General features: G+C 40.0%; 1 pseudogene; it reads right to left on the reverse strand.

Moving 5' to 3' along the window:
* Window positions 1-354: 354 nt before the first annotated feature.
* Window positions 355-25,455, reverse strand: LOC140002989 (kinesin-like protein KIF27; annotated as a pseudogene).
* Window positions 25,456-27,326: the final 1,871 nt, after the last annotated feature.

The raw sequence follows: 27,326 nt of genomic DNA on the forward strand, positions 1-27,326 counted from the left end.
ATTCCGAGAGCTTTGAAATATCCCTTGGGGATGCTTAGTGCAGAGGACCAGAGGAAAGCTGTCCAAAGGACACCAGAGAATCACTCTGAATTACTTCCTCACAGACACATGTCCTTACTATGTCTGATATGGCTTCATGTCTGATATGGCTTCAGCTGGTTTCAGGGTTCTTGTTCACCTAAAACCTAAATTCGGAGTTGTAAATGAAGACGGAAAGATTGACAAATGTATAAATCACTGATGGGAAAAAAAAAACAAAAAACGTGCTTTGAGAACTTTGGCCATTAGCCCTGGAAAGCATCAAAGTACTGTCCTCTGAAGCAAATGCCTTCTTCTCTTGATACCTAAGGAGGTAAATGTTGTAACATTAGAAAAGCAAACACTAAACACAAGCAAAGGAGAAGAACAAGTAAGCAATTGCAATGCCTATGGGGCTATTGCGGGGTTAGGCAAAGAACTATTGTGCCATGAAATCTTGGGATAGAAGAAATATTATGTGCATTTTTTACTGTTTCATTTGTTGAGCTCTGTTTGGAAGGGAGTGAATCTATCAGGATTAGATATCTAATTTAGAAGTGGAATTAAAATTGTTTTCTTTTTTTTTTTTTTCCTCTTGAGTTCACTCCTTTTTATAGGATTTCATAATAGAATAGGTATATATTAAAAAGAAAAAAAAAAGATTCCAAGCAGGTAATCATATTCACAATTATTTTTTCAATCCAGAAACAATAGCAAGGATGAGCTGAAAAGTATTTCTATGCCATTAGAGTGTCAAGGTGTGTCCCATACATTAGTAACAGTCAGAGGATTCATTTTGGAGAACAAAAGCTATCTTGAAAGAAGTAAAGACAGAAGTAAATATGTATGCATGTATATCTCCCTCTCTCTACAGAAACCTAAGAAACTCGTCTGCAGGTTAGCTTCTTGCTCTCTCTTCTCAAAGTTCTAGTGAATACAGCATCAGTGTGTGTTCCAAACATTACCCTCAGTCCAGCACGGATACACACGAGAGGTCAGTCTGCAGGTTGCGCAGGCCAAGAAACTGCTCTGGCTTGATGGGAAGAGCCAAGGCAGAAGTTGCTGTCAGAGAAAAGATGCTGTCAAAGTGTGTCACGTCCATGCTAGAGCCTCTCTCCCACCATCTAGCTCTACTGCATCTAGATGCAGCTATACTAGAGCGTCGCTACTTAGCCAGTCTGGGGGATCTTAGGAGCCTTCTGAAGACCCAGAGGAGGGGCTCTTTGTCCTTTCTGTTTTAACAGCCAGTGAAAACTCTTAGCGTTTGACACAGAGTGGCTGAAAAACACAAAGTGGACTTGCAATCTTCACAGCTTCGAAGCAAGTGGAGATTGTGGAGGTTGTGGAGTAACCAAGGAAACTGTTGATCTAGAAGCAGCCTACAGATTGTGTTTAGCCAGGGCCTTGTATTGCCCTTCTGGCTGATCTGCCAGCAATTCAAGAAAGTCCCCCTGGCAAGCCAGCCCTGGAGTCACCCAAAACTTGGTGAAACCCATGAGATTGGAAAGGAGACAGTTGCACTCCATAAACTGCAGGTTTCTGTGCTTTTGGCTTGCTTGCTTGCTTGTTTTCCAGGCTGAATTGGATTAGCTGGACAAGTTGGCAGCTGCCTACAGACAAATACCTTATCAGGAGTCTAAACTACGGGATTGCTCTAACTGAGAACAAGGAATTGGACTTGACGCCCTTAGGAAGTCTTTCCAGCTACGCTTTCTACCACTACAGAAATGCACCTGATTCTTTCACAAAGCTTATGCGTGCTGACTGCAAATAGTCCTCATCATTCTCCATTGCCTTCCTCATCTCCATTCTCTTTTGGCCCGTGAAGCTTTTCCGAGCAGAGATGAAGATCAGCTCTAATACGCAGTCTGGCATTCTGCAAAGGAAAAGAAGAATCCTCCTGAAAACTCTTTGCAACCTCACCCGCCATCACCAAAGCAAAGAAGAGCAAAAGAACACCGCTGATCACAGCAAGCATCAACTCCAGCATAGGTCTCCTGCAAGTGTAGCGGGGTTCAACAGCTGCCAAACAAGCTTAAGGAGCACACCCAGAATCAAGTCCATCAAACAAGTGTTTGAAAGAGTTAGGTTTTCTTAGGCGTGAGGAATGAAAAAGAAAGCAAGAACTGACAACTTACCAGCACACAGTTTCCCTCGAGCTTGCTTGGCTTCATTCTGCACCTGAGGCTGGGCTCCCAAGCAGGACTGAGCAGCATTGTGCAGAAATGCCAAAGCCTCCCCAGCCGTGCTGGATCTTCAGCCCCAAGGGCTTTGGCTCTGTTGCCTCCTCAGCAACATGGGCAATTGCCCAGGCAAGCCGGTGTCCAGCAGCTCGACTCAGGAAGCGCAGCCCCCCCCTTGCCACCGCTTGCCGCTCACACCAGGAGCCCCCGCGGCGGTGGCAGCCGTTGCGCGGCGCTTGGTGCAGTGCGGTGCGGTGCGGGCAGAGGGCTGCAGGCTCCTTCTCCTCGGGGGCGGCTCCGCCATGGGGCGTCCGCCACGGGGCTGCTGAGGCGGCGGGGGGCTCCATGGGGGAGCGGAGGGCGACGTGCGCTGGGGCTGGGACGGGCCTGGGGCTGGGGCACCGCGCCGCCGCCGCCATGCCAAGCAGCACTCCTGGCATCTGTGCTGCAGAGCCAGCCAGTGTGACGCCTTGGCGTTTGTGACTTCACAGAATCACAGAATGTCTACGTTGGAAGAGACCTCAAGACCATCGAGTGACAAACAAAGGCAACTCTGCATTTCCTTCTTAAACACCCGCTTTCTTCAGAAAAACAAAACAAAACAAAACAAAAAAACAAAAAACAAAAAACAAAAAACACAGAACTTCATCCCTCACATGGGATTCCCAAAGTGAGCCTGCAGGGGCTGCCAAAGGCAGCAGCTCCTCAAGCACTGCTCCCACATGGCTCCCTACCACGGGCTCCATCCATCCCCCAGGAGCAAACTTGGTCAAACTAAGCCCCTTTGGAGATATTGTATGGCAGGCCTTACCAAAGGCCGGACAAAGGAGAAGATCTAACACATTTAGGAAACCAGTATTTGCAACAACATCTTACAGTTTTGTGCAAGCAAGTAGAACAAATCAAGAAGAATGTTTTAGGCACTAGACCTTTTATTTGCCTCCCAAGGGGAAGGATGCACTTTAATCAATATTAGTTGCTGTATGTGTGTAAATGAGGCAGGAGGAATTGAGACTGAGCACGAAAACATTTGGGGAAAGACTACGGTAATAAGGTGATTAGTCTAAGGTGATTACATAAGGTAATTCAAGATGACACCTCCTGGGGTTTTCGAGAATTATGCAACAAAATAACCTTTTGGTTACCCAACTTTTCTTGGCTTAAGCAATCATTTAGAGGAATACTGATCTTCTTTTTAATAGTAGTAGTCTTGACTTGTGTAGTGGTACAATGTGCATTTTGGTGCTGTATGAAGGACTAGATTATGATACCTGGAAGTGTAACTGAAACAAGCACCAAGTCAAAACTGGTAAGAATTTAATGAAAACTTTTAATCAAGAAGGATTGTAATAAGCCAAAGAATTTGCTTAGGCTCAAGAAAAGGGGGGACTTTAGACAGGGAACAAGATAAAGACTGGTGATTCCTAGGTCTGAGCTAGCACCATTGTATGTTAAGCACCCGAAAGACGAGGAAGTAAAAGACTGTGTCTTTTACTTTCCGTTGGCTCTTTGCTTGTAATACAAGCTTCACCATTCTAACTTGCAATTTAGGCAATCTTAAAACAACTGAACCATGACAGTAAAATATGAAATTCTTCGTATTTTCAAAAGTAGTCTGCAATTTCAGTAGCAGAACACACAAAACATAGTCTTTGAATGTGACTTTAATGTACACAGGGATTTTTGTTATTTTTAAAGCTCATCACTTTTTTATTACATTGTATTATGCCCCAAAATATATTCAGAGGAAAGATAACTAAAGGCAATTATACAAAAATACTGAGCGCTTCTTACAAACGTTACAAACATATGTATTTGGAAAAGTTAGAAATTCACAGGGACATTCACCCTTCTACATTTCGCTACAGTTTGGCTGCGATGGATGTTTCCTCACAGCAAAACATGTCCTGGACTACATGCTTCTTTGTGTATTAGACACAGAATAATCTTCCCCATGCTCATTTACAGTCCAACCTGTGCAATATTCATGTTCACACCGCCACAGCATACTTTCGAGTAATGAACCTCTAGGCTTATTATCCTGCCTGGAGAGCTAAACCTCAATTCACTCTGGTAGCAACAGATGCATATGTGACCAGCATCTACGTGTTACAAAGACATGGCACTACCTCAAGTGTGACGAAATAGAACCATCAGTTAAGAGGAAGAATGAGTCACGCTGAGCCATAAGACGAAACACGGGGCCAAGAAGGCTGCACTGTGCGTGTGAAGTGGTGGTGGTGGCAGTGTGAGGTGTAAGACAACCAAGATAATGACAATGATTAAACCAATTTTGCTCCTACACCAGAACTACTTCATTCAAAATCTTTTCATAATTGTTTGTTGGTCCTTTTTTTTTTTTTTTTTTTTGGTCAAAGCATAGATCACATTAGGAAGTTTGTCTTCTTACTACAAATATCTAGGTCTTTTAACCTTAATAAAGAATGATTTTAGTTAACTGGAAGTATGGACCTCCTCATTGACAATCTTCCAAGAAATAACTTCTATGAAATCAAGTGCTGGCAGCAAAATCAAGTTGATTGTTTAAAATACTGGCATCTAAAAGCATAGCATATTACACATTTGTTAATTATAATGCCATTCAGAGTCTTTCAGATCATAAAATACCGTTTTCTCAACCACAACAGTGTGAGACTGTAGCTTCTGAAATTATGCTCGAATCCACAGAAAACCAAACACGAATTTAGAACAGTGTTATACCACTGCCTCTATTACAAACTGATGTTGTCTCTCCTTTGCAAGTGAGGGGAGATGTAGTACCTTCCTGGATAAGAGTTAGTTCAGTAAAAATATGAGTTTTATGTCTATCTGATATATTTCTGTCTGTTTGCTACCCCTCAAATAATCTACTGACAAACACAAAAGCATTTTAAGATCATGTACTTACATTTAGTAGGTGCCATTAGTTGATGGGGTGACTCTCCAAAAAAGCCCTTCAATTTCTTCTTCAGCTCTCTGCTGGTTTTCTTAGAATAACATAAGTCTTTTTCCAGTTGCTGGACTTTTACTTCATACTCTTTCAAGGTTTCTGCAATACCTTCACCATCTTGTTCTAGGGCAAGTAAAACTAGTATGAGAATCAAATCTTCACTTCACTTCTCTGTGCCAAAATCAAGATGCCCAGCTAGAGAATGTCCTGTATTTTGCTGACACTCTGCTTTCAGGGTGTACATTTAAACTAGTATGACAGAGGAGCAAAAAGCCCATGCCAACCCCAATTCTCCATTTTAATAGGAGCATTTAGAGGATAAAGATCAAGGGGATTGCTATCTTTCACCTTTCCAATGTCAACAAATTGAATATAAAAATGTGACAATTCTGACCGTTTTTTAAAAATGGTCAGCTTTTTTCTTTTATACAAGCACCTTGTGTCTGTTCATCAGCATCCTACACGACATCAGAATTAGTAACAGCCAAAATGTTATCTTTCTACCTCATACCTTCTTTTTTCTTTCATATGAAACACAGTATTTCTCAACAGTGACTAAAGATAATATCTGCTGTACAATTCCCCTTGGAAAACAAACAAGCACCCTTGAAATGATGCAGTATCAACTGTAGTTTTTTCTCATGTTCTCTGTGTTGTAGCGTCAGCTGCCTGTCACACTGCAATTTGATGTGCTCAAGTGCAGATTCCAATTCACGTATTATATTTTCCTGGTCTATGACCTTCATCTCCTGTTCTTCAGTCTGCAGTTGTAATTTACGTTCAGACTCTCGCAGGCCAACAATCTAAGACAATCTAATACACTTCTATCAAACCATTTCAACAAATGCTTTTACAGTTCTGCTTAATAGATGAATGGATACAAAAGCAATTGTCTGTATAAGCTGTAAGCTTATACTGGAAACAGATTTGCCTGCTGACACGAGTTCACACTTCAGAATTGAGCTCTGTAGATTTTGATCACATGGACTAGTGGATTTTTTAATGCCCTGTGCAGAACTTAAACTGATGCAAGAGTTTTTTTCCTGTTTCTGGAAAACTGCCAATTTGTGTACCACAGACAACTTGTTCACAAAATCACCCAAGGTTCACCCATGGGCAAAGAGAGACACCAAGTCCTAATGCATTTCTTTTTTATGTTTCCAGGTGTCATTACGATTCTTCAGTATATGGTGGTAAGCGCTTGTTTGCAGAAAGATTTGATAATGGATTTGGAAAAAAGAAATACTATCCTGAGGTTGATAAAGACTGCAGGTGGGAAGAATTTCAATACGACACCACTGTTTAAATATGTTGCTACTTGAGAAGTTAGCAGCATAAAGCAGTGGAAAGGAGCAAGGAAATTTCCAGAGTTGCAACACCTTTTAAGCTAATGACACCAAAACAAGATACAAACAAGTAATAGAAAAGCATCCTTTTTTATGTTGATGTCAAGATGCAAAATATCCAAATTAACAACAGATGTGAGTAACCTAAGCAGGCTTTCAAGGAAAGTGGATTAAATTGACTTTACTTCTTGACACTATTTCCTTTAACTATTTAGCGCAATAACAGGTAATAGGATAAAATATTGATCATTAGCCAAAGCAAACCTTGTTAAAGTATTTGAAGAGGATAGCTCTGAGCTCATCAGCAGACAAGGAAACTAGTTTTCCTATTCCATTATCCTCACTCTGTGAAAGGATCTGTGAAGAGGATCTAAGCAAGTACTGGTGACTCGGAATACTTTCATTCTTGTAATCAATAGCAGCCTCCAGGGCTTCAATTCCTTCTTCCAGCTGCAAAAGGACATGTTCTTCCTACACAGAAACACAGGAGTGAGATTGTATAAAAAGTACAAAACAAATCTTTGTGTGCATAAGACATTAACTTCATTCTCAAAGGTGAATCTCAATTTAAGAGCAAGACTAACTAGTAGTAGTACAGAGAATGGAATGGGAAAAATAAGAGGAAGAGTACAAATCTAGAACCTGTTTGGAGCAAGCAGGAAATGTCTTGATATCCCTTCCACAGACCAGAGTTCAAACAAATGGTTCATCACCACAAAAGCCTACATTCTATTCTTCCTTCATTTTCCCCTCCCCACAATTTGATGACTTCTATTACTTTTTCAGTTGAACTAGTTTTCTAATTAGCAATTAATGAACCAATCAGATCTGTAAGCAGTTTGGTGACCATTATCTGTGCAGGAAGGTGGCAGAAATTCACGCCCTGAAGTATTGCAGAAGATTCTGTGGAGTGAAGCAAATAGGATTCTTTCTGGCATGCTATCAGCTCAGTAATAGGCCCCAACTGCTGCTTCTCAAGACCTAAAACAAATCTGTGTATTTTACATCAATTTATTCAATCTTCAACTTAATTATACTGATCAATTCAAGTGTGTAACATCCACAATATGGCTTATTTTCATTGTAACTATATGGAGGCCTTCAGGTGAGGTTTGGTCTTTCACAAAAGCCTATGAAAAAAAAAATCAAGGGACATCACTATTAGAGTACTTCACCTTGTTCTATGTCCTGATAGGAAAATAGCTGCCTAAGATAAATTGATGGACATCCTGTTTCATTATTTCTAATTATAGAATTGTTAGGCCAGCGACATTTGTCCGGACTCTAGCTAAAGTAAGTAAGTCCCTCTGAAAGTATATGTTGTTCACTGTTACGTAAGTAGTGCCATTATAGCAGTATTTTCATGTCGGCTGTTAACAAAAACACCCAACCTCAGTTCCTTGATTCTCTACTATCTAATACTGGGGGACATTTTAGGTCATGATTGGAATACTTTATTATACAACATTGCCTACAACTTTGATGTATCTCAGAGGTAGTTACTTACTTCAGCTGACAACGCTTTTCAGTTACCCTCTTTCAGTTTCTCATCCACACTATTTCTTCTTCTGAGTAGCTGATCCCTTTCCTTCTGAAGAACCTGAATTTTTTCCAGAATGTCTGTCTTATCTTCAGTAGTGCTGTCCTGAAGCTGCATACCTTTATCACACAATTCCTGGTCCAGCATACTTAAGCGAGTAGACAATTTCATACTATCTTTGTTTAAAGCCTTTAAAAAAAAAAAAAAAAAAGAGAGAGAGAGAGAGAGAAAGAAATAAGAGGAAGAATGAAAGAAACCATAAGTGTAAAACTCCATCCCCATAAACATGTACATGAGACTGTCGCATCCTAATGTGGAAGACCTGTCTACTTCTTGTAAAGGGACGCCATTTAGGCTAAGTAGACAGCTACCATAAAATTTACTATTTAATCAAAAGATGAAAGAAAACAAAGAAAAGCAATGTGCAGTTTTCTACATATCTTACATGAGTTAGTCATTACGGTGACAATGACATTTCAATTTCTGTTTCTCAGTAGCCAAAGTAAATAATACAGAATGTTTCTCTGCCATGTTCTCTACTTTGCAGGCATTGAGCAATTTTTTAGATATCGTTATTTAATGTGCTGCAATAACAGAACTTTGGAAGTCAGATTTTGTTTTGTTGTTAGAATTTCAGGGATATCATGTAAATAAAGGTTATTACATTCTATTACTCACGTTTAAAATGTTGATTTGATCAAGCCACACAATAATGTAATGGCAGCGCTAGAGATACAAGTCGCATGGCTTAAACCTCTTCTGTTATCCGGCTGCCCTCCTCCCATAGTCTTTTCAGGCAGTTCTACAATTGTGTTAAGTTTCTTTCTTTCTTTCTTTTTTTTTTTTTTCTTGAATCACCTGGCTAGATCTCAGTTTCTTGATTTCTAGGAGGCTCTTCTCTTGCAATAATGCTTCTTTTTTAGCTACGATGGCTTCTCTTTTCTTTAAATCTTCTTCTAGTTCCGCTAACTGTTGGTGCTGTTGAAGAATTCTTTCCATTTCTTCATCCAGCCATTTCTTTTGCTCTTCTAACTTCTACAATTTAAACAGAGATCCAGAGAGCATTAACGAGGACTATTTGGGTCAGAATTTTATGACTATGTTTTTCCTCTTTTAGAGTAACTGATAAAACGTGAGAAATCAACATTTCAATTCTTAACATTAAGTGTTCAACAGAATCCTGATTCAGGATAATACAGAAATAGGACTGACTTAAGGAGAGGCTCAGCAATGTTATATTACTACATCTTATGCAAACAATTTTATCAGATGCTTTTAAGGAAATGTATTATTTTCCTAAAAACAGTTATAGAAATAGATGTCATATATAGAATGACAACAACTAAGTTTGAAAGGTACCACAAGAAATCAGCTAGCCCATCCTCATTGCATGATTCTTGCCCAAGACCAAGATTAGTGGAAAAACACATTGTGATGAGAAACTGTGATGCTGAAAGAAAGAAAAAATGGGAGTTCTGATCCTGCTAGCAGAGTCTATTATAAGTCTCTTCTGAAGCAATGGTTTATCAGTGGGCATATTGCTGGTATGGCTAAGAAGTTGCTTTTATTTTGTTTTTTAAATTGATTTTCACCTCTAAAGACTTTGGTTAACTCATGAAACTCTCATGTTCCAATGTCTAGTTCTGAAATCATGCAGGTAGCACTGTTGCACAGGAAACCTACTATTCTAACACTGTCATGAACAACCAAAACCATAGCCGTCTGTCATATTTGTCAGATGGGAAAAGAAATAAACAAACAAACCGTGCAACATTTATAACAGAGCTCATCAGAATCACCTTCAAGCCTACCAGACAACCAAACTCGTTGAATTTCCAGCTATCTGAATTACTACCTTTGACAAGTCATAGAAAAAACAAAGACATTACAGCCCTCTCCTTTCGTTCATTCAAAACCAGTTAAAGAGCTTCTTGACTTGTCTCAGTTTTTGCTACAACAAAAAAATAACAATTTAAAAGAAAAAACAGGGGAGGGAGGATGGAATACTCTTCTTCCAAACACTTTACAAAGATGACAAGGGGTGAATAAAGACACCTTTCTTTTCAGTGTCCACACAGATTTGGAATAGATTAGCTACCTCTGATTTCTGTAAAGTCCCCACCGAGTTATTTTTCTTCTTTTTAAATGCAGCAATCTCTCTGTCTTTAAGTTTAAGAATCTTCTGTTGCTGTTCCATCTTAAGCTGAAGTTCCTCTAAACAAAAACAAACAAAACTTTCTTTCTGCCTCAATCAGTGTGTTTTTCAAACACATTTAATGACAGAATCTACACAATCATGAAATCAGAAATATTGAACTAATTTACATGCAAAATTGCAACTCAGGGCTAGACATCACATAATAACATTTAAAAACATAGCTGAAGAGAAAGGAAGAATGAAGATTTCTGTGAAAATACTTACACACAATTTCTTCAGTGTCAAGTAAGCAATTACTTAAAAGGACAAAATCTGGTAGTATAGTACATTGCCTTTGGGAAAACAAAGGTCAAGCTGGTTGATCTTATTCTTTGTCATAAGGAAACAGAAAGAATCCTACTTTAATTTGTAGCTGGTCCCGCTGAAGCTCTGCTTCTAGTTGCTTCTTTTTTTCACTCTCCTCACGCAGTCTTTTCTCTAGCAGGGTCTGCTGATGCTTCATCTGAGCCACGTTCTGCTCAAGTTCTATTGCTCGTTTTTCACTTTGGTTAGATAGAGAAGCCAGTTTCTTAGTGTCTTGCTTCTTCTTCTGTAAGACCTGAATGTTCATGGAAAATTTCAGCTTAACAACAGGAAAACTTAAAACTAAAACCTGACTCAGGTTAATTCTCTATTTCACTGAGTTAGGACAGTGAGCAAGACTTGCTACATTTTGCCACAACAATCACACATTATCTCTAAGGTCTCTGAGCCTTCGTAAAATCATCAAAGACAGAACTATCTAACTACTTAGTTGTTAAATAGTAGTGGGTATAACTGTGTGAAGGTTCTCATTGGCTACTTCAATCCAACTAGCTTCAATTGTGTGAAGCTGGTGAGAGTTTCACAAGCAGAGTGTACGGATTTCAAAGGTGATGCTGAGACAGGAATTTGCAAATCCTAATGGTCATATTGGAAATACCTGCACTTTCAGCTTAGCTGCATCCATCTTCTTTCAGAACTCTCTTTGCAGCTTGGCTTTCTCAGGAAGCTCTCTCAGCTCCTTATTCTCCAGCTCCTGAAGCTGTTTTTGAGTTTCGGCCAGTTCCATTTTGGCCTGCTCAGATTCTTGCTCCAGTTTAGTTATCTTCAAAGAATATTGCCTGCTTACAGACTCTGCATCCTTACCTTAAAGACATCATATCCAAATAGTTTTAAAACAGCAAGATAATAATTTGCAATGTATTACTTAAGCCTGTAATTGAATCGTTACTTACTTCATCCTGATTAAACCAAAAATTTCTGAGACATTTTCCAAACCTAAACAAACAGCTCCCTTATAACACTGAAATATAGATGAACGAAGGAATCTTAAATCTGAACTCTTCATAAACCATCTGATGTCACCAAAGAAAGTAACACCTGCGTGCCACATCAAGTGAAAATTTTCTGCCTACTGCAGTCCTTGACAAAATAGCTTGCCTGTATTATTATGTTTTTGTTGTTGTTGTTGTTGTTGTTGTTGTTTTGTTTTTGTCTGTTTGTTTGTTTGTTTTTCCCCAGAAGAATATGCTACATATTTCTCAGCTTTCAACTTGGTAATCAGCAAAAAACTCTCGATTGTGTTTCTACTGATTTGCCCTGTTCGGGCAATCTGATTTGCTCTGTTTGGGATTCCGTAAGTACTGTTACTGGGGGCGCACAATGTTTCTCAATGCCAAAAGACTGCCTCAGGAGAATATGTACACACTAGAAGAGTGTGATTGAAACAACTAAGCACAGATTTTTAGGGTCATCACAATGATAAGTTTCTGGCAAGCATATATATATCAGGACAGGTGTGTAATGATATAGGCTAACAGGGACACTGACCTTTTCCCTCATCTACTTCTGACTCCTGCTTCTCTACTGCTATGATGGCAATGCAAGCAGCCAGCACAGTGTCGTATCTTCTCTCCTATCCCAGACACTGGGTGACAAACACATGTCCATGAAGAGATCAGTTGCACTAAGCATACGTGAAAAATTACACTATAGGTGGATAAACACAATAAGCCACAAAACACAAAAAAATATTTAACAAACAAATCTGCAGATCACAGCTGAGTAGGACACAATAAAAATTTGCAGCCTTCAATGCACTCATAGCAAGTAATTCATAGAAGTTAGGAAACTGTAAGTTACCAGAAGTATTCCCACAGAAGAAAATTACCCAAAAACTAAGATATGCAGGTCTTCAGAAGTTTTGTGTCTTTTTTCTTGCTTATTTCTGAATGTCTTCATTTCAATTTTTCAGTCACTTACCTGTTCTTACTAATTCCTTAATAAGTTCTTCTTTCATTTTGATGTTAAGTGCAAGTTCTCTCATTTTTGCTTGGCCTCAGTGAGTCTCAACTCTGAATTCTTTAACTTCTGCATGTTAAAAACATGACTTTTCTGGAGGCAGTCAATTTCTTCACCTTGAAAGAAAACAAAACAATGTGGAGACCAAAAAAAAAAAAAAGGAATAAAAAAGGAATAAAAGGAATACACTCTTTAGCCAAAAGACAGTGATCTGAAATATAGTATGTATAGAATTCTTACAAATGAAGTGAAAGAGCCAAACGGAGAGAGTATTGCAAAGAGTCTTTTCCCTGCCGTCTAAATATGGAAATGACAGCATGCATTAGCATTTCAAGAATGCTAATGAATGCTAACCTGAGAGAGAAAAAAATATATTTTTTAAGCATTTTCAGTGCATCTCTGATGAAACAATAGCATGTTTCCTTTTCTTGAACTAGTACTAGACTTGTATGTCAAGTGCTTTCTCGCTAGTAAGTAGTACTTAAACATTAAGGTCACTGATGTCAATTTCAGAAAAGGAAAAGGAAAATAATTTAAAAATAAATTTATGTTGAGCTATCATGAAAAAAGTATTTGTAGCAAATAAAGACATTTTGATGAGAAAAATAATTACATGTGATAAAGACATTATTGCATATTCTAATATTATATCTAATACAATTTACTCTCATGACTTCCATTTTACCTGTGGCTGTATCAGTCTGTGGCACAGATTTGTCACATAAGCTGGACTTGTCAACTTGACATTTCATGTCACTTTGCTCAAAGGGAAAGCACAGAGAAGCCTGTTTTCGTGTCCATCTTTGGTTTATTGAACGCCTAAGAAAGAATGGAAAACATGATACATTCTAAACACAAAGGGATTTTTTTTTCTTTTAACTTTATATAAAGTACATGATATTAAAAAGAAGAGTGCCAAACCGAGAAAGCTTACATAAGCATTTGCACCTTCTTCTTCCCTTGCTTGATCTTGTTGGATGATGTCCCCAAAACAAAGATCATGCAATCTTTATCGCATCAAAAAATGTGGTTTTTAAACTAGTTTCATAATATGCCTAGTTGGTCCTGCAAATTTATTTTAAGTAGTATCACAAATGGCCTCACATTACAGTAGGATTAGGCAGTAATATTATATTTGCTATATATTTATCTGTAACAAAAATTAAAGAAAAAAATACTTAATTAAGTAATAAGAAAAAAAAATGAAATTACTTTTGACTGTCTGTATTTTCTTTCTCTTCATCACTCTGATCAGAGAGGTGGCAGTGAAGGACTTCATCTTGATCTTCTATGTAGCTCAGTATAATCTGGCTACGAGCACGGAATCCTGCCATCATCCGAGCCAGGGAAAAAGCAGGGGGACTGGTATACACCTGCCAAAAAGCGCCCAAAAAACACTTGGAATAGTTCAGTAATTCTTTATTGATATTCCAATAGTATTTCAGTTTAAAAGTCTTTCACTACCTGACCTTGTATGCAAAATTGCAGGTGTTTAAATAATATTTCTGAGTACCTGTGTACCAGAAGGTTTTGCAAGAGAAGGTTCTGCTTAGAACACTTGTCCCAAGTGCAAAAGAAGGTACTGTTACCAACTTATTACCCAAAATGTTCAGTTTATCAGTACAGAATAATCATTCATTTTGGGAATGCTTCCTATCTGAACTGTTAAACATTGCACAAAAAGATCACTAAAGACTACAGCTTTATGACTGTGATAAATTCTGTGTTTTAAGTCAATTTGTATGGGGCTTTGAGCAACCTGATCTAGTGAAAGGTGTCTCTGTCCATGGCAGAGTTGGACTAGATGATTTTTAAAGATCCCTTCAAACTCCAGCCATTCTGGGATTCAAAATGTAAGCCCATAGATTTTGGACAATTGGGACATAGCGTGTGTCGCAAGACATTCGAAAGTACTTTTTCAGTCTTCAATGCTAAAATGCTTCAAAGCCAAACAGCAGCTGACAATAGGTCACCATAATTTGTCACGCCCAATAGAATTATTGAACGATAACTGTTAAAAAAAATGTAATGCTTAGGTAGACCTTACCTTTCGTGTCTCTGTCCCTGAAGATGGGTAAAGGGAGTGTAGCAGACTCTTTGTGAGTGGGACACTGTATGGCCTTCTTGCAGATGCCGTAACAGCAGGCCCATCTCCACAAGCACTTGAGAAGTCCCAAGTTTTCACAACCATAAACTTCTCTAATTTTTCTTTTAGCTGATCAATAAGGATTTGCTGTTCCACCATTTTTTCATTCTCATATGAAAAAAACAAAAACAAAAACAAAAACGGTTGCTGATCATCAGGTTTGCATCATACCTTTCTAAATTCATTATAAAGGTCAGTCTTCTTGTATATCATTCACCAACTCTAAATTCTTCTGCAGTGCACAGGCAAATTCTGCAACAAACTGAAAATTCTCTGGCATGACAGGTAGAATCTTACCTCTCCCCAAACTCCAATCATTTTTTTGAGACATTTTTGTCTCTAAAGGAGCTGTCCTATATAAATTATGTCAGCTAGATTTAGACATCTAGTGAGAAGTAGATGACATATTTATCAGCCCTTGCTTGCCTTATTTGTGTGTTCATGGATAAATAAAACGGTAATTCAAGAAAAATGTTCAAATGAAGCACATGGTCTGAGTTTAAAGAATGAAATGTACATACATGTAGGCTTCCTCTTCCTCTTGAAGCGGTCCAACTTGAAAGATTATTTTTATTAATTAACATTCATAAAATTGGACGTGACCCCAGGATCCCCTGTATCAACCGTTACTTTCTTTTCTACCCAGCCTCAAATTTGTCGGTAATGCTAGTTTGAAGAACTTACTTGCCTTTCCTACAGCAATCTCTGTGCATTGTTCAAAATTACATCTCTTCACTGAACTGATTTATCCATAAGGCCAAGACCATACAATTTTCAGTCTTCTCTGTTCCTTTCAGAATACATCGAAAATCTTGCCTACCAACAGGAAATTTGAATAACAGCTAGAGATAGTTAACTAAAGTATGCATTCTCCTACTTTGAATCATATATTTTTTATTTATTCTTTTTTTCTCATCTTCTTAGACTGCAAGTCCTTTCCCCATACATAGACAATGCCCCACAAATTGACATTTTGTTGGAATACAATACATAATATTTCTGTGTCATAGCAAAAAGAATATATATGTCAATACCATACATTTTATGATTGTGGAAGTAGTAATGGGCAACTCCACCTTGCAACTTTTTTTTTTTTTAATCCCTATAAGACTCTGTCCCTTATGCCCTTGTACATACAACCCCATAGTGCATAACCTGTTACATAAATACATGGGTACAAACATTTACATGCTACTTTTACAGTTCTTATTCTATCATGTATCATTGAAACGACACTTTCCTGTGCATACAACTTTAAGCCATTTGACACAAGCATTTGATTTAATTATTATACTGATTTTTCTGTTTTTAAGTAAAAGTGAGAGCTGCGATCTTTTGCCTACAGTACAACTGTTTCTGTTCATATCATCTGCCTCGTATCCTCCATAAGATACAATTATAAGCATAATCGTATATAAGCATCTATGGGTATTAGAAGCATGGATTGTTTCAGTCTAATAAGCTGACAATATGCAGTATGGGTTAAAAAAGGAAAACACACAAAAAAAGCCTATCCAGAGATGACAGAACAGAAAAAAAGTTACAGAGGGAAGGAAAAGATGGTGACCAGTGTACTTACCTTTCATTCATTGACTCTCCCCAAGCCATCAGCAAAGAAGAGGAAAAAGGAGAAAAAGGAGAATAAGGAGAATAAGGAGAAGAGTACTAACTAGCCATGTTTATGCTGTTCCCTTTAAAAAAGGTCAGATCTATCATCCTATAAAGTCAGATCTATCAACTATCCTATATATGGTCTCCTGGATCTTGAAATGCTATTCACTTACTACCCATTACAATTTCATTAGCATATACAAGATCTAGAGAGGGAAGGAGGCAAGCAGTGTTTCCACTGTGTCACTCAGCTTCTTGTAATAGTAAACTCTCAGAATACTAGGATGAAATTCTGTCTTAAAAAGTCAAAAGGCAACAATACGTTACTCTCACACTGAATAAAGATATAACAAAGCATGTTTCTACACAGCCTTTCAATTAAAGCATTATGTAGGAACTTGATGGTCTTTTTGAGATTCTAAACAAGCTTTAAAAGCCTTTCAAGTCCTAAATCATGAATCGTCCTGAAACAACTTAGCAACAACACAGATCTGGAGGAAGGCAGGAAGCAAAGAGAGGGTGAATGAATCACTTAATATCATACAGGAAGGCTGTGGCACAGTTAGGCTGATCCACAAACTTCAGGAATCACAGTACTGTGATTCACCCACTAGATGATCTCAGCTCATTAGGGAATACAGCTCTAATTCAAACAAGGTGCTTGTAAGACTGGTAGGTGTTTACATCCAAAAAAATTCTGAAGGATCTGTCTTGAAATCATGAGTACATTCCTATAGTGGATGGATGGTTCGATATAGATACATGTAATATATGCCAGAGGAAAAATACCTGTAATCTATGTGTTTCTTCAGCCTTCTTTAAAGATTCCAGTTGCTCTTCATTTTCCTGTATTAATGTCTTTATCTGATTCTGCAATATCTTCAATTCATGATCCTTCTGGATGAATACTTCCTCATCCATAGCTAGAGCCTGCTAGATAATAAAAGGAAAATTCAGCCAGTGGAAAAGCAGGCATTGTTATTCTTGAAGTTGGAAAATTAAATACATACATATATTTATTTGTTGTTCAAAGATGTGATTGGAACTGCAAAGTTGGGACGTATATATGGCAAATTCTCCCACCATAGAATCACAGAACAGCTGAGGCTGGAAAGGACCTCTGGAGGTCACCTGGTTTAACCCCTGGCTCAAGCAAGGCCACCTTGAGCAGGTTGCCCAGGACCATGTCCAGGTGGCTTTTGATGGTCTCAGAGGATGACTCCACCTCTTTGGGCAACTTGTTCCAGTGCACAGCCACGGCCACCACACAGTACACAAGTGCTTCCAGATGTTAGCCTAGAAGCTCTTGTGCCCACTGCCTTTTGTCCTGGCTGCACGTTCACTGCACCTTCCCTTCAGGTATTTGTAAGACATTGCTAAAATCCCCCACTGAGCCTCCTCTTCTCCAAACTGAACAGTCCCATCTCTCTCAGCCTTTCCTCATTGGAGAGGTGCTCCAGTCCCTTAAGCATCTTTGTGGCCCTCTGCTGCACTTTTTCCATTATGTCCCTGAATCTCTTGCATGGGGGAGCCCGGAACTGAACAGAATCAAGCAGAATGCAGTAGAGAAGTTGGAAAGGACCTACAAAGATCATCAAGTCCAACTGGCTGACCACTTCAGGACTAACCTAAAGTTACAGCATGTTATTGCGGGCAGTGCCCAAATGCCTCCTGAATACTGACAGGCATGGGGCACCAAACAGCTCGCTAGGAAGCCGGTGCCAGTGTCTGACCATCCTCATGGTACAGAAATTTTCCCTGATGTCCAGCGTGAACTGGACATCCCCCACAGCTTTGTGCCATTCCCATGCATTCTTCCCTCAGTTACCAGCAGCACAGACCAGCACCTTCCCTCCTCAGCAAGTTGCTGAGAGCCATGAGGTCGCCTCTTGGCCTCCTATTCTTCAGACTGGACAACACAAGTGTTCTCAGTCTCTCCTCATAGGACCTGCCTTCCAGCCCTTCTACCAGCTTTGTTGCCTTCCTCTTCACACTTTCAATTATCTTCACATCCTTTTTCAACTGGGGTGCCCCTGAGCACACGATACTCAAGGTGAGGCCACATCAATGCTAAATATGGTGGGAGACTCCTCTTTTGACTGGCTGCCTATGCTGTGTATAACGCACCACAAAATACAGTTTGCAACTGCAACTGGACACACTACTCCAGCTGTGGCCTCACTGAGCGGAAGGATCACATCTGTTGACCTGTTAGTGACACTTTGCCTAGTGCAGCCAACAAAACCACTAGCCTTCTTAGGAGGAAGGGCACATGGCTGACTCATGTTCAACTTGGTGGCCACCAGGACGCCCAGCTCCTTTTCTGCAGGGCTGCTTTCCAGCAGGGTGGCCCCCGGCATGCACTAGTGCCTGCAGTTGTTCCTCTTCAGGTGCAGGACTCTGAACTTGCCCTTGCTGAACTTCATGAGGTTCTTGTCAGCCCACCTTTCTAGGCTGTCAAGGTCCCTGTGGCTATGGCAGCATGGCCCTCTGGGGAATCAGCTGCTCCCTTCAAAAGTGGTTTCCACCAGTCGTTTCTTTACTTCTGTTTCTCATCTATTGATTTTGTTTTGACAAGTTTCTTTCTCCCAGAGGAAATAATGGACCCATAACCAACACTACCTTACAAAGTGGGTATTTAAATCCAATTACTTTCTTCGGTGTGTTGTGAGATGTGGCTGTAAAATCTCAGCATCAATCATAATACACTTCTCAAACAAAAAAATAAGGATGGTCCTCCTCATTTTTCATCTCCAAGAAGAGCCTAAAGATTAAAGAAATTATAATGTTATTTTTTTTCAGATGTTTTTCTGGGTAAGTGATCCAATAGTGATTGAAGGTTACTTCCAAATGTAGTTGGCCTTCTAGAAAACCTTTAGGAGCCAAATGCAAAGTATGGACACACTATGCCTTACCATTCTAAAGACAGATACTTCTGTACAACTCTATCTTTTCTGTACAACCTATATCTTTCAAGTAAATACAACTCTTAAGAGCTGCTCAAGAGCCTTTATTGCCCTGTTTATTTTAGCATCTCCCTAACCATCTCCTCCTAGCTGTGGATGGCATGCTTACCTGGGTATCTTTCAGTTTAAACCCAGCTCTTACACTGTTTTGAACCTGGGAAGCAAAGCTTTACAATAAGCCAGAGAAAAAAAATGAAGAATAAATAACAGAGCTGTAATTTAGGATGATGAGAACCAAGAAAAGCCAGAATTTGTGTATGCGATTGCAAGGTAACAATCTACAGGCTTACCAGAATTCAGTGTGAAAAATGAAAATAGGTTGATTTTATAAAATTCTAACTTGTTGGAACTCTATCTCCTCCCCCTACAAGACAGACACATTAGCTTTCCTGATTTGTTCATAGGTACCTAAACAATCAACTTAGAATGAAATACCTGGCAGTTCTTTAGTTCTCTCCTCAGCTGAAGAATTGTGATATGATGGGGCTCTTGCATGGTGCCAGTTCCAGGGTCAATTTGCTGCACGGTGAGAGCTTCCTGCTTTTTAAGCTAACATCATCATTCAAATCAACAAGGAATGGGAAGGCTTCGTCCAAACAGTTTCTGTAGCTGAAGCACTGAGCTTGAAGCCGGGTGAGCTGTTCTTCTAGCAAACTGATTCGGGTTCTTTCTTGATTTAAGTCATGTCAACACTGATTACCAACTTGTTGGTTCTGCAAAGCTTCTCGGAGCAATCTGATTTCAAGTTCCATTTCATCAATCCGGTCTTGATCAGGGTTGTAGTTGACAACTGGTTTATTTCTAATGTTTTTGGCTCTGTTTGCATATTTGAGCAAATTTAAAGATTCATCAAAGTCTGATGAGGATGGACTTATACATGTTATCATGACAGTCTTGGCGTTCCCTCCTAGGGAGTCTTTCAGAATGCGAGTGATTTTAGCATCCCTGTATGGAATATGTACGCTTTTCCTTTTTGGGTCTCCAAGCGCACTGATGACATTTCCCAAGGCCAACAAACCACTATTGATTTGAATTGATTCTTTGAATCCTTCACCGGTATTTCCAGTCTTTGTCACCCTCTCTGATCCTGCCAAATCCACAAAATGGAACTTTGAAGCAATCATCTGGACTGATTTCCAAGATGAATCCTGTGGATCACTATTTTTTTTTGAGACTCTGCAGATTGTTTCTGACAAATACTGATAGTAAAAATGGCATGTGATCGACTAGAGTGTTCGTTCATTTGTGTTGTGCCTGCGTGACGAGATGCATTGCCACTTTCCAACAGGCTCATCACTTCATCTGCACATTCTACTTGGAATTCCTTAGCACCAACAATCACCTCAAACACCAAAAGAAAATCAGAATAATTACATTAATTTTAAACTTTTCAGTAAAAGTTTACTGCAATTATGAAGAGTCAATCTATAAACACAAATCACACAAGCATACAAGCCTGCATTATTATAAGGTCGTAGCACATAGCTAAATAAAATAAAACAGTATGTGGAAAGCACGAAGTACAGCACATCTGAAACCTGCAGAAATAGAATATATGGGTGTATTTTGTCACAGCATTTGAAACAATATCGTAAACAGAATACACAGACTTAGGTGTTTACACATCGTCTTATGCAATTTGCAACCTAGCGCTATCTAGAAAAAAAGTATGAGCAAACCTAGCTCAAAGCTTACTTTGTCAGTTAAAAAAAAAAAAGACAGAAATTTTGAAAGTTTGTAGTAAAAGTGACTCCCAGCCTATGTTAAGAACATAGTTCTTAGTGGAATGGAAGCTGATATTTACAGCATAAGTAGCTTAACAAATATAACTTTGAAGTGAGAAGCAAAGGCTTAATCTTAAAGCATTCATTCAACTGAATAATCATGCACAATTGTGTTTCTATGCTGAATTTGCAGAAACAGTAACAGTACTACCTTACCACCTGATGCTGCTTCTGGAGGAACATTGATATTGTTCATAGGAATCTCAAATGAAGGCTGCTTCAGATCAGCTAAATTGAATTGATATTTTGAAAACGTGACTTCGTCTAGTATTAGTCATCGATAAGCTCTCTTTTCAAGAGGTGGAAACAGTAATTTGTGCACACAACAGAAATCAAATGCACGAAGTTCTAGAGCTGAAATCCTACCTGTATTTCCCTTTTCATCTTCTCGGATATGTAAATCTTTCACAGAGGTCTCCAACTCCAATAAATCTCGAAGTTCTTCCTTGTAAACCTCTATATAAGATACCTTCACACGGAAATCGATGTTATGGTTTTCAGAAATATGCTGAAATAACTCCTGAGTAGCCCGTGGGATTATGCCTTTTTCATCCTCTGAAACTGATGCTAAAATAGAAACACAGATGTCACAGACACTTGCAGTCATTCTGTCACACAAATTACAAAGACTAAAACTAAAGAGAAGTCTGCGAGGTTTATCACTCAATATAATAAGGAATAGGAAGAGCTCAGTTTTCCCAAGTTTTCATGTAAAGATTTGCTTTTCTGTTGATCAGAAATGCATGGAAATGATACAGAACTTTACTACTTTCTGCGGGTACGAGACTAAAAGAAAATTAAATTAGTAAAAAATCACGCTAGAAGAAAAAAAATATTTTGAACTTGCTAATGAATTAATGATAAACCTGCAAATCCTTTATGCAGAAAGAATGAATACATCATTTTCAGGGTTTCAAATTCAGAATCAAGGACCAAGAAAAATCCAGATAGTCTTCTAATTCCTGCTACTCCACTTCTTCTCTCTTCTTCAGCAGAACAGACAAACAAATTGTGACTTCTCCATATGGAAGGGAAGATAACCAGAGCTGGTGATACAAGATTCCAGAGAGAGTCCGAAAGCAAAATCGTATACATGCAGAAGCTGAAGAATTCTTCTGCGAACTAATACAGAAAAAAAGTAGTTTCCAGTCTCAGGTGTTTGAGAAACACTGACTTGGAAATACCAAGTAAGTCGAATAGTAGAGTTTCAGATATCTGCCTTTAAAAAAGCAAAATTTGAATTCCACATAAAGTTCAACAAGGCCAATATGCAAGGTTCTGCACTTGTGCTGGAACAGTTACAAGCACAACTACAGTCTGGACAGAAAACAGATTGAGAGCAGCCTTGAGGAGAAGGACCTGGCGGTGTTGGTTGATCAGAATCTCCACCTGAGCCAGCAATGTGTGCTTCCAGCCCAGAAAGCCAACCATAGCCTGGGCTGCATCAAAAGCAGCATGGCCAGCAGGGGGAGGGAAGTGATTGTCCCCCTCTGCTCTGCTCTCGTGAGACCCCACCTGGAGCTCTGGGTCCCCCAGCACAAGGACGTGGAAGTATTTGAGAGAGTCCAGGAGGGCCACAGGGATGCTTAGAGAGATGGAGCACCTCTCTTACGAAGACAGGCTGAGGGAGCTGGAGTTGTGCAGCCTGGAGAAGAGAAGGCTCTGGGGAGACCTTACAGCAGCCTGCCAGTGCCTAAAGGGGGCCTACAGGAAAGCTGGGGAGGGACTCTGGAGGGACTCTTTGGCAGGTGGTGTAATGATAGGACAAGGAGGAATGGCTTTCCAACTAAAAGAGGGTTGATTTGGATTAGATCGTCAGAAGAAATTCTTTACTCACAGGGTGGCAAGGCACTGGCACAGGTTGCCCAAAGAAGCTGTGGATGCCCCGTCCCTGGGGGTGTTCAAGGCCAGGCTGGATGGGGCCCTGGGCAACCTGGTCTAGTGGGTGACATCTTTGCCCGTGGCAGGGGGTTGCAACCGGGTGATCTTTAAGGTCCCTTCCAACCCAAACCATTCTAGGATTCTATTCCATGAAATTTATCTATGAAATCTCTTTGTCAGTCTCTGAAAAAAGTCCAAGAGTGAGTTTGCTTCATACAATTACCTAAAGCAGATACTTTCTAAGTAGGATAAATGGAGCCAAAATTTCTAAAGCACTGTGTTTCAGAAAGTAGGGTAAGTTGCCTGTTAGAATAGAGAATGGGAAAGAGCACTTTTTTATTTTTTTTTCTCTCATACTTTTGGGATAGCCTAATGGACACAGAATTTGTGTTTAGAACACAACCATCACATAAACTTTGGAATATATATGTCTTTTTTTGCTATGCATTTTTTCATTATCTCTTAAAAATTCTCAAGCATCATCTGTTATGTATTAAATACTTAATTTGCAGAACTACATTGTTCACACACACACAAAAAAAGACTTTTTACAACGTACCAATGTGACCACCTCCAATGGTGTAAGTCTTCCCAGAACCCGTCTGTCCGTATGCAAATACTGTAGCATTATATCCCTCAGCCAAAGACACTAGAAGAAGTTTAATGCAAACTGGATAAACTTCTTCTTGGGTTGAGTTTTTGCCAAATACAACATCAAAAGTGAAGACATGGTCTTTCCCAATGATTATTTGTTGTGTATTTGGGACTAATCTCACGCATACTTGGTGGTTATGAAGTACTTCCTTGGAAAGCAGAGGTCTGACCCTTACTGCAACTTTAACCAGGATCTCCTCCATGCCGGCCTCCATCTCTGTGCTCCCCACTCAGTATTCAGGAAGATCTGTTACAATTCCTCTGTTCACCTCATTTGCAATTTTCTGCACCTAAGAAAAAATGTTTTCCGAGTTAAAGAAGAAAGAATTAACTCCCTGCTGAAGCAGAATGTTGAAGAGTTTCCCAAAGAATACATAAGCAACATTACACCCTGGAAAGGAACTGTGATAAAAAAGCAGATATGTTAACAACTGTTAAACCAGTGCAGAAACTAATTTTGCTTCTATTACCTTCTAAGCTAGCAGACTTAACCTTTGGTCTGAAAGTGGTCAGGCTTTCTGTTTGGACGTTATACTGCCGGATGAAGCAACAATATTGTAAGATCTTGTTAATGAACTCTTGATAAAGCATAGACTTACAATGAACCTTATTTTCTCACTGCTACAGTACCGATGCATAGGCAACAGAAATTATTCAAAAAAAACTTTTTATCCGGAATTAATACCTATAGACACACACGTGCTTGAAAGCCATCTTCTGCTTACAAGGGCCAAGTATTTAGAATTTCAGAAGCACAGAAAGCTGTCGTGTTGCTTACATGGGGGGTATGATTTTAAATAGTTGTGATTACTACACACCAAGCATTCCTCTGATTTTAATCCGTCTGTTTATGCCCATATGGAACTATTTTTTATTAGTTATATATTTCAGCAACCATGGCTCCTTATACTGCCCCCCACGGATTAATTCTGAAGCACAAGAAGAAGCATCGAATAGGATTTCTTTACAAATGTCTACCAGAAACACTCCAAAGCCTCGATGGGTATCAAATGCTGCCGGATCCCAAACACATCTTCTGCTCTTCTCTTGCTGATTCTCAGTCAAGGAGGCTTTGCAAGAGCCTGAAATCCTGCTCATTTCAGAAAGGGCACGGCAATCACGAGCACATACTGAAAACTTACTGACTCCCCCCCCCTCCCAAAATGACACCCAAACCAGTCGCGGGAGGGGAGGGGCGGAGGAGGGGAGAGATCCCATTTCCTACTGCCTCAAACAAACACCAAGCAAAATGCCGGCTCAGCGGCGCTGTGGGGCGGCTCCCCCCAGCCCCAGCCCCGGCCCCGGCCCCGTCGCTCCCCGCTCCAAACCTGCTCCGGGCGGCGGGAGGCAGCCTCCGGGCGGGCTGAGGGGCCGGCGGGCCGCGCCTGGGCCGCCCGCGCTGCTGGTGACAGCGCCTCGCTAGGCAACGGCCGCAACCTTCGGCGGCGCCGCCCCGCCGCGCACAGCGGCCCCCCGCGGCAGGAGGGCGCGGGCGGAGCGGGGGTTGAGGGGTGGGTGTGAGGGGACACCGGGGGGCAGCCCCCGGCCCCCAGGGACGCGCACAGCTCGCCCTCGAGTCCTGGGGAGGGTGGAGGGGGCCGTCTGCTTGTGGTCAAAGCAGGGGTGCGAAATGCGGCTTCCATCGCCGCGCTCGTCATGGAGGAGAGCGTCTCCTCACGGCTCCGGTGGAGCTCAGCGGTAAAGGCTGAGTTTTCCCTCAAACACAAGCGGTCTCCAAGTAGGCGAGCCACGCTCACAACTGCTCGCAGCTGCTGGCCCAGCAGCCGCCGGGAGTGCCCAGGCACACGTCCACACACAGACACATCTGTAGACACAATGCCGACAGAGCTCAAGGAGCAAAACGCGAACGGATTCTGTCAGATTTGTATATGAAAACAACAGAGAAGACCAAGTCGGTCCCATTCATGACATGGAACACTGCTTTAGCAATTTGTAAGTGCACAGAGCTTACTCCACCCTAAAGATTTGATAAACAAAGAGACATTTAGAAAGCTAAGCTGTGAAATGACTGAAACAAAAGGGTGTATTTCCAGCTTCAGTTCCCTAAAGCATGCAAGTACTTCTCAGAAACATAAGACAGGACAATGTAAAGATGTAATCTGCGATTAAGTAGTTCTTCTTTCACAGGGAAAACCAAAACCAATGACTTTTCAGGGACAGCAAAAACTCTTGATGAGACAACAACCTTACTCACTGTTGAAAATATAATCCCTTTACATCATTGGCCTCACTCTGCTGCTGTTCTCTCTTTTTTCTTCTTTTCTCTCTTTTCTTCACATTTGTAGATCTACACTCTGAAGCTAGAGATTTACCAGCACGTCGGCCACTTCTGCCTTTTCCAGGCTCTGAATCAGTATCACTTTCCAGTTGTAGTAAGGCAAAACGAGATGCAGTGGTAGAGACTGAACTGATTAGAGCAGATTCCATTGCCATGTCTGAAATTCTACTGAGCTGGCTTCTTTTAATTATCAGTTTCCTGGGAAAGTAGCACAGAAGGTAGAATGAAAACATTGTTTGATCAAACAAGCAATAATTCATATCATTAAACCACAGAAGTGTTTTTTTTTTTGGCTCAAAAAGCATAAGACAGGGCTGGAATTGGGGGAATGAGGGAGAAATCAAAAAGATACAGTATAATTTATTTATATTGTAACTGACTACACTGTATTACCTTAGGTAAATAAAGAAGAATTACATAAAAAAAAAAAAAAAAAAAAAAAAAAAAAAACAATCTACCAAACACATTTTAGGCTAATACATTCGCTCTTGAGAGATTTTGTGGAAAAAAAAGGTGGCTCTAAAAGAAGCTGGTCTTCATGTTCTGGGCGGAAAAAGACACAATAGAATAGAATAGAATAGAATAATTTAGTGCTTAAAAACTATTTCAGATGCCATCCCCAGAGCCTGACAAACACAATTTAAAAATGAAGTAGATAATACACATACGCAAGCTCCAGTTTGGGGTAAGCAGCCTTATCTCTTCTTTTACAAGAAGTTTAATTTTGTTTGCAATGCACTGGAGATTCAGCAAGCAGTTTTCTCCACAGTGAGGTGAACCCAGCATTTCAGCTGGTACCGTCCACAAACATCAAGTTCACCTGTTCTTACAGCAAGACACAGAGGATACGCTGGGGGGAGACGGAACTAAGCAACACTTATGCCTTCTGTTGTTGCCTGTAGCTAAAAGCAACATGTACATCCCTGGGACACCATTCTAAAGATCAAATCATTTACCTAACATTAAAGCTAGATCCTGGGTATATCTATGTTTGTCCAACTGCAGTTTTTCCATGCAGAGTTTGGTCAATTAGCAGAGTATTGAAAGTGATGATATCCATCTCTGATTACAAATTTCATAGAAAACAGACATCTAGATATGCTGACATATTATGACAGAGGTGTAGTGAGATAATACATACTTCTTGAAATTACTGTTCAAAAGGAATCTTTAGAGTTTGAAACAAGTTCTTGAGTTATCTGCTTAGATAACCTACAAATCTGTTCCTTATTAAGTACTATTACAAAAGAACATGAGACTCTGCAGAAGTTTCCACAGGCTCTCTTTACCACTTAACTCCAGAATTTCTCCAGTCCAAAATTGTATAGGTGCTCCATATATACTCAGGTATGTCAACATGCAACAATAGCATGGCAGAGACCATTCCCCAAAATAATGATTTAAAAGGAATATGTCATTTCACTTTTCAGAGATGAAAGAACCATGCTCTACTCTTAAGTTTACAGGA

Source organism: Anas platyrhynchos, chromosome 7, assembly GCF_047663525.1.
Source record: "Anas platyrhynchos isolate ZD024472 breed Pekin duck chromosome 7, IASCAAS_PekinDuck_T2T, whole genome shotgun sequence".
Lineage (NCBI taxonomy): Eukaryota > Metazoa > Chordata > Aves > Anseriformes > Anatidae > Anas > Anas platyrhynchos.